Source organism: Pelecanus crispus, chromosome 1 (genome assembly GCF_030463565.1).
Source record: "Pelecanus crispus isolate bPelCri1 chromosome 1, bPelCri1.pri, whole genome shotgun sequence".
Classification (NCBI taxonomy): domain Eukaryota; kingdom Metazoa; phylum Chordata; class Aves; order Pelecaniformes; family Pelecanidae; genus Pelecanus; species Pelecanus crispus.
This window is the reverse complement of record NC_134643.1, coordinates 210,917,943-210,931,617: the sequence shown is the minus strand read 5'-3', so window position 1 is coordinate 210,931,617 and position 13,675 is coordinate 210,917,943.

Below are 13,675 nucleotides of genomic sequence, written 5' to 3'. Positions count from 1 at the left end.
AGTGACATTTCAAACTACGGGGATTGTTCCTCAGATCCCAATTAGTTAATTCAAAACCAGTTTCCTTCTAAGTTAATTTGCAGTCCCAGGGTCTTGGTTTTATCCCTTACTGAGTTGATCCAAACTTTACAAATTACATCTGCCTTTGCCTGAAATGAACAGCATCCTGTTATGGAAAAGAACTTGGTTTAGCAAATCCAGCTGCAGTCCTGGAGCCTCTTTTCATGAGCGAAGCTCAGGCTGCTGGCACATCTATAAAATCTGCCGAGAAGGAGAGGGCAGAAAGCAGAGAAACAGCAAGCTCATCTGTGGTCATGGCTATTCCTTGAGCATTCAGATCCAGCTTAAGCAGGATGCTGATGGGTTAATATTGCCTCCCGTATGAACCTACAGCTTTTTCTGGCCTCCAGGCAGAGTTAGGCCAGTGCCTGAATGCCAAAGCAGCTCTGGTGAAGCTAGGTGAGAAATGAACAGTAAGTGCTCCTGTATTGCTGACACACGCTGCACTGGGCTGGCTTATCTCACCTGTTAATTATGCCCTGTGGACAGCTAGAGGTAATCAGAGACAGGCAGGGGGAAACAGAGGCAATCAGGGTAGGAGGAACATAATTGTGTTCAAAAAACGGGTAGAGAGTTCAAAAAACAGGTAGATGTGGCACTTTGGGACATGGTTTAGTCTAGTCTACCCTTGATTGGCTTAGAGTAGACTTGGTAGTGTGGGTTAATGGTTGGACTGGATGATCTTAAAGGTCTTTTCCAACCTAAACGATTCTATGATTCTATGATTCTATAAGGAAAACACTGGAATAATCAATGGACTGATTCTAGTCCTCCTATCTCTTTCTTCTTTTTCCCTTGCTTTTCATAATAGTTCCTTCCACAAAGGATTTCCTCGTGTCCTTGTTTCTCTGCTGGCTCCATGTGTCCCCTCCCTGTAGAGCTGTCCCACTCCACCATGGGCAGGCACTTCTGTCTCCCCTGCTGGCTTTGCCTTAGGCAGAGCACAGGGGTGCCCAAAACAGGCAGCCTGAACCCAGCCCAGACCTCGAGGAGCTCTTTGTGACATGCTGAGCTGGGTGTGAAACGTGGGACAGAACCTGGGGTTTACACACCTGATGGGGGGACGCATGAGACCCCACGGAGGGCGTCAGACATCGGACGTAGCTGTTCTGAGCAGCTGGTGACATTGTGTCCGCTACCCGTGCTGCCAGTGAGGAAGGTCCTTTGGGAAGACCCGCCTCGTGGGGGTGTCCTCAGCACGGCAGGGTCTGAGTGATCCTGAAATGATCCCCACTGCCCCCCTCCCCGATCCCCGCTTTCAATGAACACAGCAAGGACAGCTGGAGCAAAGGTGCAGCAGCTCCACGTACACAGCCTGGATGCTTTGTCCAGGTGGAGGGCCTGGGCCAGGTGTTGCCATTATTACTGCTGGGGCATGAAAGCAGCTGTAGCCTTTGGGGAATTTTTTAGCTAAGATCATGTTTAACAAAGATTCATTAATATGAGATTTTTTTTTCCCCAGAGAAATAAAAGCTTTGAGGACTATAAGGGGAAAGATATCCTATGAGGCCAGGCTGAGAGAGTTGGGGTTGTTCAGCCTGGAGAAGAGAAGGCTGCGAGGAGACCTTATTGCAGCCTTCCAATACTTAAAGGGGGCCTACAGGAAAGATGGGGAGAATCTTTTTAGCAAGGCCTGTTGTGACAGGACAAGGAATAATGGATTTAAACTAAAGAAGAATAGATTTAGACTAGACATTAGAAAGAAATTTTTTACAGTGAGGGTGGTCAAGCACTGGAACAGGTTGCCCAGAGAGGCAGTGGAGGCCCCATCCCTGGCAACATTCAAGGTGAGGTTGGATGGGGCTCTGAGCAACCTGATCTGGTTAAAGCTGTCCCTGCTCACTGCAGGGGGTTGGGCTAGATGACCTCTAAAGGTCCCTTCCAACCCAAAGCATTCTATGATTCTATGATTCTATGTTTTCCTGTTCCCCTTGTATCACTAAGGCCTCAGTTTCTGAAAGCTGCCTCTGCTGCTGTTTGGTCTTTATTGACGAACACCTTTTGTAGTACATCACTAAGCTACTGTGTCAGTTTGAGGACTGGCTATTTAATTTTGTCAGAAATGTGCAGCTACTGTTTTAAAATAGCTATTAGCTTGCTGCTCTTTGCTGAAAAGGGAAAAATAATTTCACAGCAGGGTTTTAGCATTATGTGAGAAGATGGACTTGTCCCCAGATCTCTCACCCCAAATGCATTCATAGCAAATGTTGGCTATAGCCTGTACATGCACTAGATATTAACTGATTGTATGGTTAAATAAATGAGCGAAAACAAATGAACATTTACTGAAAGCTGGATTTAAATTTGCAGTGATGAAGATCTCCCACTAGCTTTTCTATTATTTTTTTTTGGTATGCACCTCTAGTCAGTGCTATGTTTGTTCAGACTCCTCAGCTCAGCGAGACATATAACTTTTATAGTAATGGGTACATCAATCAAAGCCGCTCTCGTGGCTCACTGCTGACCTGTCTCTTTATTGGCATTCATTTTATCAACTTGAGAAATTTATGATGTGGATATTTACATATACCTTGTGCCTTTGAGGTGCCCAGGTGTATTTACAAAGTACACAGATGCCCACATTCTTCAAGACTAGCAGCTGAAGGCCAGCTAGGGTATGCTAGGTCATCCCAATGTCACCAGACACCTAGATGTGGGCAACTGGATCAAGCCCCTAACATCTGGCAAAACGGATTGTGCCCGTGGTGTCTGTGCTGTGTGGGGATGGAACTTGGATGTAAATGTGTTTCTGGGCTGATGTGCTCAAAGTGTTCACACGTAGTGCAAGTGTTCAGTGAGGCCAGGACTTGTTTGTAGTTAAAAATTAGCTGAATCCATGAATCTCTGTTTACATCTTGAGGGCACCTACATTAACTCCTGTCAATCCCAGAAGTCTTCTCATGTTAAAATGTATAAATCCTCTCCCCCTTGGACCAGAAATATGTGTCAGTAAATTGCCTATTAACATGAAATTATTTTTTTGTTTGGTATCTTTTCCTGGAATTTCCTACCAGAAATATAAAATTGCAATTTTCTTTAAATCATGTCATTTTTACGTGAAAGATTTCCTTGGTTACACTGGGCAGAATTTCAGAGAGTGCTGATAGATGAGAATATCGTGTTGTTCGTGAAGAGATCTTTGCAGACTTTCTCACTGCAAAATAGGTTAACCAAATCCATGGCAATGCTCTTCAGGCATTTGTCTCAGTTTTCCCTGTCCCTAAGATGATGTTTCAAGACCCATGTATCTCCCACAAGGATCTGAGTGGACCCTGTGGGTTTATAGGCTTCCTGTCCCTCAGTTGTGGAGGCAGAGCCTTGTCATGCTTTTTGCTGTGGAAATAGATATCTAAGACCCATCTGTCAGCAGGCAGTGAGTGGGGTCATGGGGCTACGGGCTCTGCCCAGGCACATGGCTTGGGAGCTGCTGGTCCTGGACCCACCTCCAGGAACTGGGACTCCAGGATAGGCCATTTGACAAAGAAGGAGGAACTTCTTTATTTTGAAAACGGGCGATGGACGGATTCAGGGGTGACAGTGCTCCTTCCACCTTCCTGCCAACTAGTACTACCTAGTGCAGCGTGCCCACATTTTAGATGATTGCTTTCTGGAAAGAATTTGGAAAAAAATGTTGTCTGAATTGGACTGAAATCAAACTCTGAAAGACTGAAATTTTCAGTGAACTGGAAAACCTGCTCTTCATTGAGATTTATTTGTTAAACTAATAAATATCTTAGAAATAGAGCACAAATAATTTTTAGATGCACATAAGTTATCCAGTAATACAGATACTTATGGCCCTATTCGGTCACTCAATAGAGTCAGAATCTATTAGTATAATTTTTTTTGGTAAATGGCCTGGAAGGTGATGTAAATTACATTAAAGCCTGTCCCTAGATTCATCAGACCTCTGTCTGAATTTAACATAGTCTATCTACAGTACTTCACCTCCCTTTTAATTTCAAGGGTAGCAAGAAGCTGGGTAATCATTAGTACATGTCATATTCATTGTTCCAGCTAAACTGATGGTTTTGCTCTAAGAGACTTGCCTGCTTGTATGACATTGTAGCCATGCAAAAAATTATTCTGCTTCATTCTTACTGGAATATCTCTTAGGCTTTCTTTATCTTTTGTTGCACTTCATTAAATCAGCTACATCCCTGCATTAAATCAACCACAGGCCAATCATTGTCAACAAGAGGAACTCTACCCTTTGCTATTAAAGCATATGGACCATAATCTGTTAGCATTATTATATTTGACAAATACAAATTTGTTATATCAGAGGGCATGAGTCTTTGCCTTCCTAAATCATACCGTAGTCTCTTTCTTGCTGCTTTCTGTTTCTTTCAACAGCAGTCAAATCATCCTTGCCTTGCAGTAAAATATGGCATTTATTTGTCTAAACTAATAACCTACTTTCCAAATTACTTTTCATCTGAAGATCATGAAGTGCTTTACTTCATGGAGCTTACATGATCTCACTTTGACAGAGAGAGAGAAATAAGGAGAACCGGAAAGGACCTTGAGAAGTGATTATTTGACTTGCCCAAAATGTCCTCAGTTTTGACACAGAACTAAGGCATTGTAGTGAGAACAGTGCCACATCATTCAGTCACTTTTGTCTCTGCTTTTGTTTTCCTCCTAGTGATGTTTTGAAATGCAGTTGTTAGCCATACATGGTTACATCAGCTTAGACTGAAGTTATTCTTAATCAGTTGATTTGGATGATAAGATTTCAGATACAATTTTGCCCCTAGGCAGTTGGGGTAGAAAGAATAACAGAAATGCAATTGCAGCTTGCTTTTCATCCTGTCTTTTGGAAGAAATTGCTATCCCTTTGACTAAAATTTGCTCTCATTAACACGCCAAGATTGTTTGCTGCAGCCAGTGGGGTCATAGGGAGTGTGGTTAAAAGCAGAATTTGCTTTGTTATGTTCACAGCAGCTTTTCAACAAAGCTACTATTTGTTAAGACAAGATGCATAGCTGTTCCTGGTCTTTTCCATCAGAATGGCAGAAGAGCCTTCAGACAGCATGTTTCTTCAGACTTCCTCTGAAATGCTTCTGCCTGAAATGTGCAGAGTTCTGCCTGTTGCGTTTGCAAAGCAAGGGCTGAAAAAATGTACCTTTTAGCATTAACTTTTTATTGCTTATTCGGTTTTAGGCTACGGCTGTAAATGCTGTTGTTGTTTTATTTGCTGATCTGTTTTAAGTGCCTTCTGATGAACAACAAGAAGCGTGTAATAAAAACCATCCGCAGTATAGTGATGACTTCTTTCTCTCAGTCACAGATCTTAAACTAGTCCCTGGTGTGCTGCTGTGCACAACCCTGCCTTGTTTCTAATACTTGTTACTGAAATGTTCATCTGGGTCGTGGCTGCTGTTTTTGGCTGAATTTGCATTGTGTTGCTATTAAAGGAGACCCTCCCCTGGGAATCTCTTTCTGGTTCATTTGTAATTTCTTCTACACCAGACTCCACTGGATAGATCCTCGCTGGAGTAAATATCATAGTCAGATAAATGCATGACAGAATGAAACAATTTGCTCTTTGTATGAATCTGCCCTTTATCCAATAGTAACTGATGTTGAAATTCTGATTTTATTTTTCCTTGTTCAGGACCTCTGTACAACATACAGTGTTTTATTACACAATCAAGGCCCATTTAGTCATAACTTTACCCCTTGCTGCAGAATTATCTGCTATAGTGTACTATGCAGTCAAATTTTAAATGCTGGGGTGTTACTATGACTTCCATGAAAATTCCTACCTGGTCTAATCTAAGAGGACCCAGTATCTTCCCTCGCTTTACACTAGTTGAGACAAAACCCCAGAAGTTCTTGTTCATCTGTTAGGCAATGATGTGTTGGTGTCTGCGTATTAGGGAGTGTGTTCAACCGGGCTGCCCAAAGGCCTGCTACTCCATGTGATATGATCTTCTGAGAAAGGAGTCATATTTTCATGATACACCATGAGTGAGGTGAAGTGTTATATACAGGACTTCAGTGGGGCAGTGTTTAGGTTTCTTGAAGTTCGCTTTGGCTCTCCTACTATTGACAGCACTGCAGGCATCACCTTCCTTGACACTCCGAGGTAAAGCACACCTCTTGCCAGTGCAGAATGTGCCCATAAAGAGAAGAGAACTGAAGATGCAGAAACCACTTGCGAGTGGAATTTAAATGGCAGACTTTAAGTGCCCAGACTTTACAAGGGTTTCAAATTTTGATGAAAACTTCCTGGCTAATGTAAATGATCCATTTCTGTTACTACATCTTCACAAGACTGACCTTGCTTTCTGGTTCAAACTTTATTTCAACTAAATATTGGGATAATGAATGAGCTGGTAGTCTATCACAGTCCAAAATAATCTTAATTCATATTGGTGGTGTATGCAGTTAGCTCTTAGCCTATATTTTTTGCTACATTTTCAGAAACTTTGAGAAATCTCCAGTGGTCTGTATTCTAAATATCAAATGATGACATTTAAAGTTTGGAAGAAAAAGAAATATACTGCTGCTTGCCATAAAGGTCCATTAATTACCCTCCTCTTTCACATTTAGTAGCTCCTTATTCCCTGTAAGCCACTCCCAGAGGCTGGATCCAGGCTTACCATTACTTCAGTGTGGAATTTGAACCATCATTGCTTCTTACGCACATAATTCATAACAAGAAGTTATTCCCTGCTTATTTGTTCCTAACCACTTTCCTTTGCATGATAGCAAAATATAATGCTATATTTGTTGGCCTCATGTCTTTTAGATCATTACAGTGCTCTAGTGTATGTATTTTCTGAAAACAGCTTTGGAAAATTAATGAAAAGTCATTTTGCTTGTGTAGCAACTACTGGCAGCAGTAGCCAAGTCCTCTTTGTCATGACCTCAAAACATCATAAAATATGTAATGCATTTACAGCTTTTTAGGACTGACTCTTTTTCTCTTAATTTAATGTTAGTACTAAATCAAATTAATCTTTAACATTTCAGTATTGCAACATCTGGATCAGCTTTTATTTTTATGTTTGCATCACTTATAATTACATTAACTAATTTGCTGTACTAAACAGTAAAGAGAGATGTAAATCAGAAACTTAATTAATAAATACTTTTAGCCATAACACATTCTTTCATCATAACATAAGTCTATTTCAGAATTAGTGGCTCAGATCTGAGTTGGGACCTGCTTCTTCTGTGAACAAAAAGCATTTGAGTTTAATGATTTCTACCAGTGTTTGTTCATACATTTGCAAAACAGTATCCACTAATAAGGAAGATAGTGTTAATTCTATTTCTTGAAAATACTGTGCGTATCTATACCGTGCAGCCCAGAAGTTTTGAGCTTGGTGTACTTGCATTGATTCCCGAAGTGATGTCACACCAAACAGGGAGAACCAGGGAAGGATGGGAGCCACACCAAATGCAGGAATGTGCATTAACATGGCAATAACAGAACTAACATGGCTAGGCTTCCTCCAGACTCAAGCCTAAATCATCAGTGACTCTCACATCTCTACAGGTTTGAGTATCCCTGTGTTGGAGCTGGCTTTAAAAACAGAGCTCTCCACTATTGCTTCTCATCTATGGCTATTAACTGGAGAGACTGTAGGCAGCTTTTTAAGTTCTTTGATTTCTTAGTTCTCTTAAAAACTGTGCATTTGAGGAAAGCAAAATTAATTTGGACTCCAATTAGTGATTTAAAAGCCTTCTAAGTGATCTTAATCACTTTTCCCCCCTTCAGCAGTCTAACAAAAATACCCAAGAATTGCCTTTTCTCATGCCCAAAGTTCTAATATATTTCATTTTACAAATGTTTCAAAATCTTTCTGTCATTCACCTAACTGGAAATGCCTGTTCAGAGCTGACTTTACCTTTCTTTTTGCTTTGTGTATGTGTTAAGCTTACAAAGTTGATAGAAAGATCTTTTGCTTGCTACTGTCGTCTCAGTGGATGTTCTTACTCTCTTACAGCACTGCTGTCCTGTTACCAATTCCTCCTTTGGTTTCGCCGAAGTAAAAGAAAATCTACCTATTCTTGCTTTTGAATATCAACTGTAATGCTGTAATTGGTTCAGAGCAACATGAAAACTGTTGCTGCAAGAAAATCAGCACTATAAGAAATACCTGTTTGTATGTTACATCCAGCTCAATGTCCTTAACAGGTTAAGCACTTAACAGGCTCCAATGTCCTCTTCTTCCCAGCAAATAACTCTTAGGAACTTTGTGGTGTGGGTTGTCCTCAGCATTATGGTTACTGCAACCACACATAGCACAAGTATTCAGGTCCTCTAAACATCCTGTCAGTTCTACCTCTTTCAACCAGGGAACAGGAAGAACTTTGAACATATGATGGCTGATAGAAATCATAAGATACAGGATCTTCCTATTTTTTAGGAACTTACTTCATACCACTGGAGTCCTTACATTTTGCTCATGGCTACTAGTGTGAACCTGAGGGGTTGCTTTTACAAATCAGATTGAGAGGTGCAGATGGAAACACAAAACCCTTCTGGTGTTGATTGGAAAGGACTTTTGTGGTCATCTTGTCCCTCCTCCCACTCAAAGTGAGACTGTCACCAACACTAACCCAGGTCAGCAGAGCCTGTAACAAGGATCCACCACCACTCTGGATAACGTGCTTCAGTGCTGTACCACCCACCAGTGAAAACGCTTTCATTCAAGTAGAAGATGAACCTTTCAAGCTGCAATGTGTGGCTGTCACTCCTTGTATACGTATAACATATATGATGACCAAGAAGAGTTTGACTCTGTCCCTTTCATAATTCCCATGTGTACATTTGCAGGCTGCTGTAGACCACCTCTTTACCAGACTAAACAAGCCCATGTCTCTCAAGATTTTCTCACAGGACGTGCTCCTGATCGCTGGCTCTCTCAGTAGTCCTCCAATGGACCCAAAAGTCAGAATTCTGAAGTCCTGACTCAAAAATGCTGTGTCTGTACTTCCCTATTAATAAAGTTTATAAGTCAGGCATTACAATGTCTTACATGTAAGTCCACAGCCTGCCAGTGCAGGCTAAGCACTTAGGTATGTGCCCAGACTCCCTACATAGTCAACAGAGAGATACTGGCACTCCTGAAGGTCTCTCAATAATGATCAAGAGTGGAGCATTTACTTGTCTCTGCTGAGTGCACCAGGAGCCTTCATACTTCAGTGGAGCAATTCAGCATTCTTTCACATTGAGCAGGGAGCAGTCTGGAGCTAGCTAACGGGAGATCACGCAAAGGATTGCACCAGAAAAGGCATCTGACTCAGAAGTGCACAGCAGCTGCCTGGATCCCCTGGGGAGCTGGGACACAAGGTCAGCCTCAGAGAGTAGGCGTCTGACTGGAGAGGAGGTGTATGGCTCAGTCCTGCTCAGCACGGAGCTTTCAGATATAGCTAGCATTTCCCCTTGGATGAATACTAGGTGGAACATCCCCCTCCCAATTCTATTTTTTTTTTTTTTTTTTTTTTTTAAGTAAAGCTGATGAAATTTCTTAGCAAATCTATGAAGTATAACTGGCTAAGACTTTGAGGCTAACTGCTTATATTATAGAGTCACAAAGCCATATTCTTGTCCTCAATATTTTTGAGCTAATAGAGTAATGAAGATAGCCTCTGAGCTTCTGCACTTCTGCTTTGTTTGGTGTTTTGGGGTATGTTTCACACAGTGTTGGAAAATGCTGACAAATGTTCAGGTAGTCAAATTTCACTCTTTTTCACCAGTTAAATAATATTCTGTTTTGTGGGTATTGGACACTGGTACCAGTAATTTGAAATTCTCCTGAACAGGTGCAAACTAGACAAAAATTAAATTGCAGCCATCCAAAAATAAAAGGTAGACTTTATTCAAATAAAGCTGGTCTCCTCCAGCTGTATTTAAGCTAGATGATCCTTCAGTTTCTTTACTGGTGGTGTATTCTCTAGGGCAAACTGTTACTTCATACATTTTTAATAGAAAAAAATTATTTTATTTATTTTCCATAAGCTGCTAGCAGCTAAAAACTGTTATTCTACTTCTTTTGGAGTCATTAATTGAAATATTTTTACGGTGAAAGTCCAATCCCTTTACTTATCCTAAATAGTAAGGTGCAATGCAAATAGGTAGGAAATTACAGGTATATTATACAGAGAAAAAAAGATGGGGGGCTGAAAAGATTCCAGGAGAGATTAGAATTGGAGGTAATATAATAAAATATATGCTCCATAAACCACATAATCTTTATTACGAATTTGTAATATGAACAAAGGCTGTGAAAAGCGTAAGAAATGGTTTCAGAAATATATTTAAAACTTACATTCTTTCATTACTCATTCCCTAAACTAAACTGTGTAATGGAATTTTTGCTTTCCAGAATTGGGTATATATTTTCATCATTGGCCCATGAAAGATTTCCTTTTCTTGGTGCCCTGTATACTGAATTTCTTCTTAGAGCTCTGTAGGTACCTTAAAGTTATAAGGATTGTACAGTATAATATTAGCCTATATATAGTATAAATAATCTGATAAAATGTGACAGCCCAAAGTGGTAACAACTGAAGAGAAGTATTTCAACATCAAAACTGCAGTAGTTAGTTATGATTTGCCTACCTTACAAGTATTCTCATCTGCACAAATTTTTCTTTCTAGGTGTTTAAAATACATTCTGTTGCTGCAAGCAAAACTTACATATTTTGAACCTCAAACAAAATATTGTGGAGCTATATTCTATGTGATCTTATCTGGGCCATGTAAAGTGAAGCAATTAACAGTGTCTGATTTGAGAAATCTTCAATGTCATCTGAAGCTTGATGTCTGCCTGCTCCTGGGCCATGTGGAGATCTGGCTGTAGCTGCACTGTCATGTGCATGGCTCCAGCAGAGCCTCTCTGAATGGACTACTTCTTTTCCATTCTCTAACAAGTTCTGTATTACTTCATATGTTTCTTAAATTTATCTGGCTTGGCCTTAAAAGTAGGTTTGTTTAGTCCTGCATTGCTCCCATAAAAATTCTTGTTCAGATCCTCGGTATTGTAATGCTTAATTTTTTTTTTCTAATTTCCAGCCTAAATTTATTCATAGCCAATTTATGCCCATTTCTTGTGTCAGAATGGCCTTTAGCTTAAACAGTTGTTTTCCCTGCCTGATATTTACATCCTTCAAATGCCTGCAAAGAATGGGAGGGAAGACAGATGGCTATAGCTTAACCTGCAATTTGTATTAATTATAATAATTAATCAGTTTTTTGGAGAACAAGATAGTGTGATTGAGCATGATTTGGTATCCAGCTAAAATTCCTTAGCAGAAAAGTTGATGGAAGATTTTGAGTTAGTAAATAAATCAGTGGTCCTGGCAGCAAATGTTTGCTAGTAATTGTTGTTACTGAGCTGAACCAAAACAATTCTGCCAAGAGGAAAAAGTGATACACACAACCAGTGTCTGTTGTACTTTATAGTCTCTTGTAAGGAACCCCAAATGGGCCACAGAGGCTGCTGATAGTTACTGCTCTGGGGGGTTCTTTTTTTTTCTGGGTCATTGGGGAAGTCCTTTAATGTTACGCCTGCATTGCCATGTTGGTTTGGATTCTGAAGTTAAAACCTCCTGATTGTCCCTGTTACCGATGCTTTGGCTCCCCCGGCAGAGCGGTTGTGGAGGAATGAACCGTGATCCTCAGAGATGAGGTGGAATGGGGTGGTGCGTACCCAAGACACAGCTGGGGTAATCATCTGCGGGGGTTTTCAGTCAACAGCGCCAGGCCACAGCCAGTCCAAAGCAATACCTCTCTGCTGGTCCTCTAGTGTGGATGTTAGGACCTCAGGACAACACATATTGCTCCACTTCTGTCTTTAACAGGTGGCAGTAACTTAACCACTGCTCTAATTTTACATATGTTTAATTAGATTTTCATTTTCCTTGTTTAACCTTGCACTCTGCCTAATTTCTCAGCTACTACCTTTAGCTGTTAAACACCCACCCTGTGTTACAAACATCAGCATTTCCATGGATAAGGTGCTTAAGTGCATTAAGCTGTTCTGCACAGAGACAGCCCAGCTCCAGCATAGGCATGGGTCATGCTGGCCCCACGCTGACTCTCTGCAGAGCTATCCTGGTGTTTTCCCCCACCGTGGTATTGAGTTTCCTCTTCTGGACCTATGTGGAGCTTGTTCAAGTTTGCAGGGTTTATTGTCTCTATTTTATTTTGTGTGGAATCAAGTACAATTTTCTAAATATGGAAACAGCATTTTGCACATATTTACACAGCATCATTAACAAGCAAGTAAGAGCTATCCCTATCTACAGCTATTCTCCAGAGAGCTTGCCCAAGTATTTCTCCTAGTCCCCAGCAACCTGGATAAACCACCTAAGGTTGATTGTGTGTTGATTGTCCTTAAAACTTTTATAGACATTTAGGTTAAATATTTTTACATCCTAGGTATGTTGATTCATTCATTAAATTACTTCTGCTTTATGTCATCCTTGTTTCAGAGACACTGCAAAGTGTTTTGAACTTCTGCTCATGAAAAGTTCAGAAGGGAGGCAGCAGACCACAGGCTCATCATCTTCCCTCCCATCTAGTGCTTTCAGAGGGAAATGGAATTCCTCCATACACCATTTACAGCAGAGTTATATTCTGGTATGTGACTAAGATCAAAAAGCTTCAGTAGGTTGGGAGTTTAATATTAATTTCTACTGTTGTAATGACCTGGGAATTGTTTGATTGTGAGAGATTAATCTCATTGTGACCTTTGCAATTTGTAAAATTTCACTTCTGAAGGAAGCTTTGTACCTACAAATTGTACACTCTGTTGCTGAAAGAAAAGCGTTCTTCCCTCACCCCATTTCTGTTCTCTTGTTTCACTCAGCTTTAGTCTTATATGCAATTTTCTATGCAGACAAAGATACACATAGTACTACAGTTTAAGATACTGTAGTAATAGCCCCACTGTAGATATATTTTTGGGTAGTTCCACAGTAAAGAATTCAGTGCACCACTTCCTGAGGAAGCATGTGATAAATTATGAATAGTTGCTATTCAGGCAGCACTGTTCATTCTAGGCACTGGGTCAGTTAGGGATATTGGAGGGGGAACTATAATGATTATGAAACCTGCAACTCTCTTCTGTCTTCTGTCTGAATGCTTGCATGAGGACTGAACTTAGATTTTATATTTGAATGGCTGCCTTTGCAATGCTTTCATGGGGTTTTTTCAGTGCAATTACCTTTTAAAAAAAAAAGAAACATAAAAAAAGAAAAAAGAGAAAAATAAATTTTCATATGGGACAATGATGACCATAGATAAGGTATCAGCAAGGTTGACTTTAGCAGAAAAAAATAATCTTCTGTGATTTCCTAGTATTTTGGCTGTCTGCCACAAAGGCACATTAGCTACGAAACTGCTGACAATCTAGCACAGAAGAGAGTGTGGAAATTTGAAAATGACAAGTTCAATTGCAAGTTTTGCAGTAGTTAAATACTTTTTCATCTTTCCTCCCTGCTTCTGCATAGATTTTCTTCTACCTCTTTGGTTCCTATCTAGAGTTTCCCTTTCTTCTTCCCATGTCCACTTTCAGTTCCTGGCCAAATTTTTAGCTCCCTTTTCTTCTTGTTCCTAAGGGCTCTTTGAGCTGAGTGGCTCCTTCAC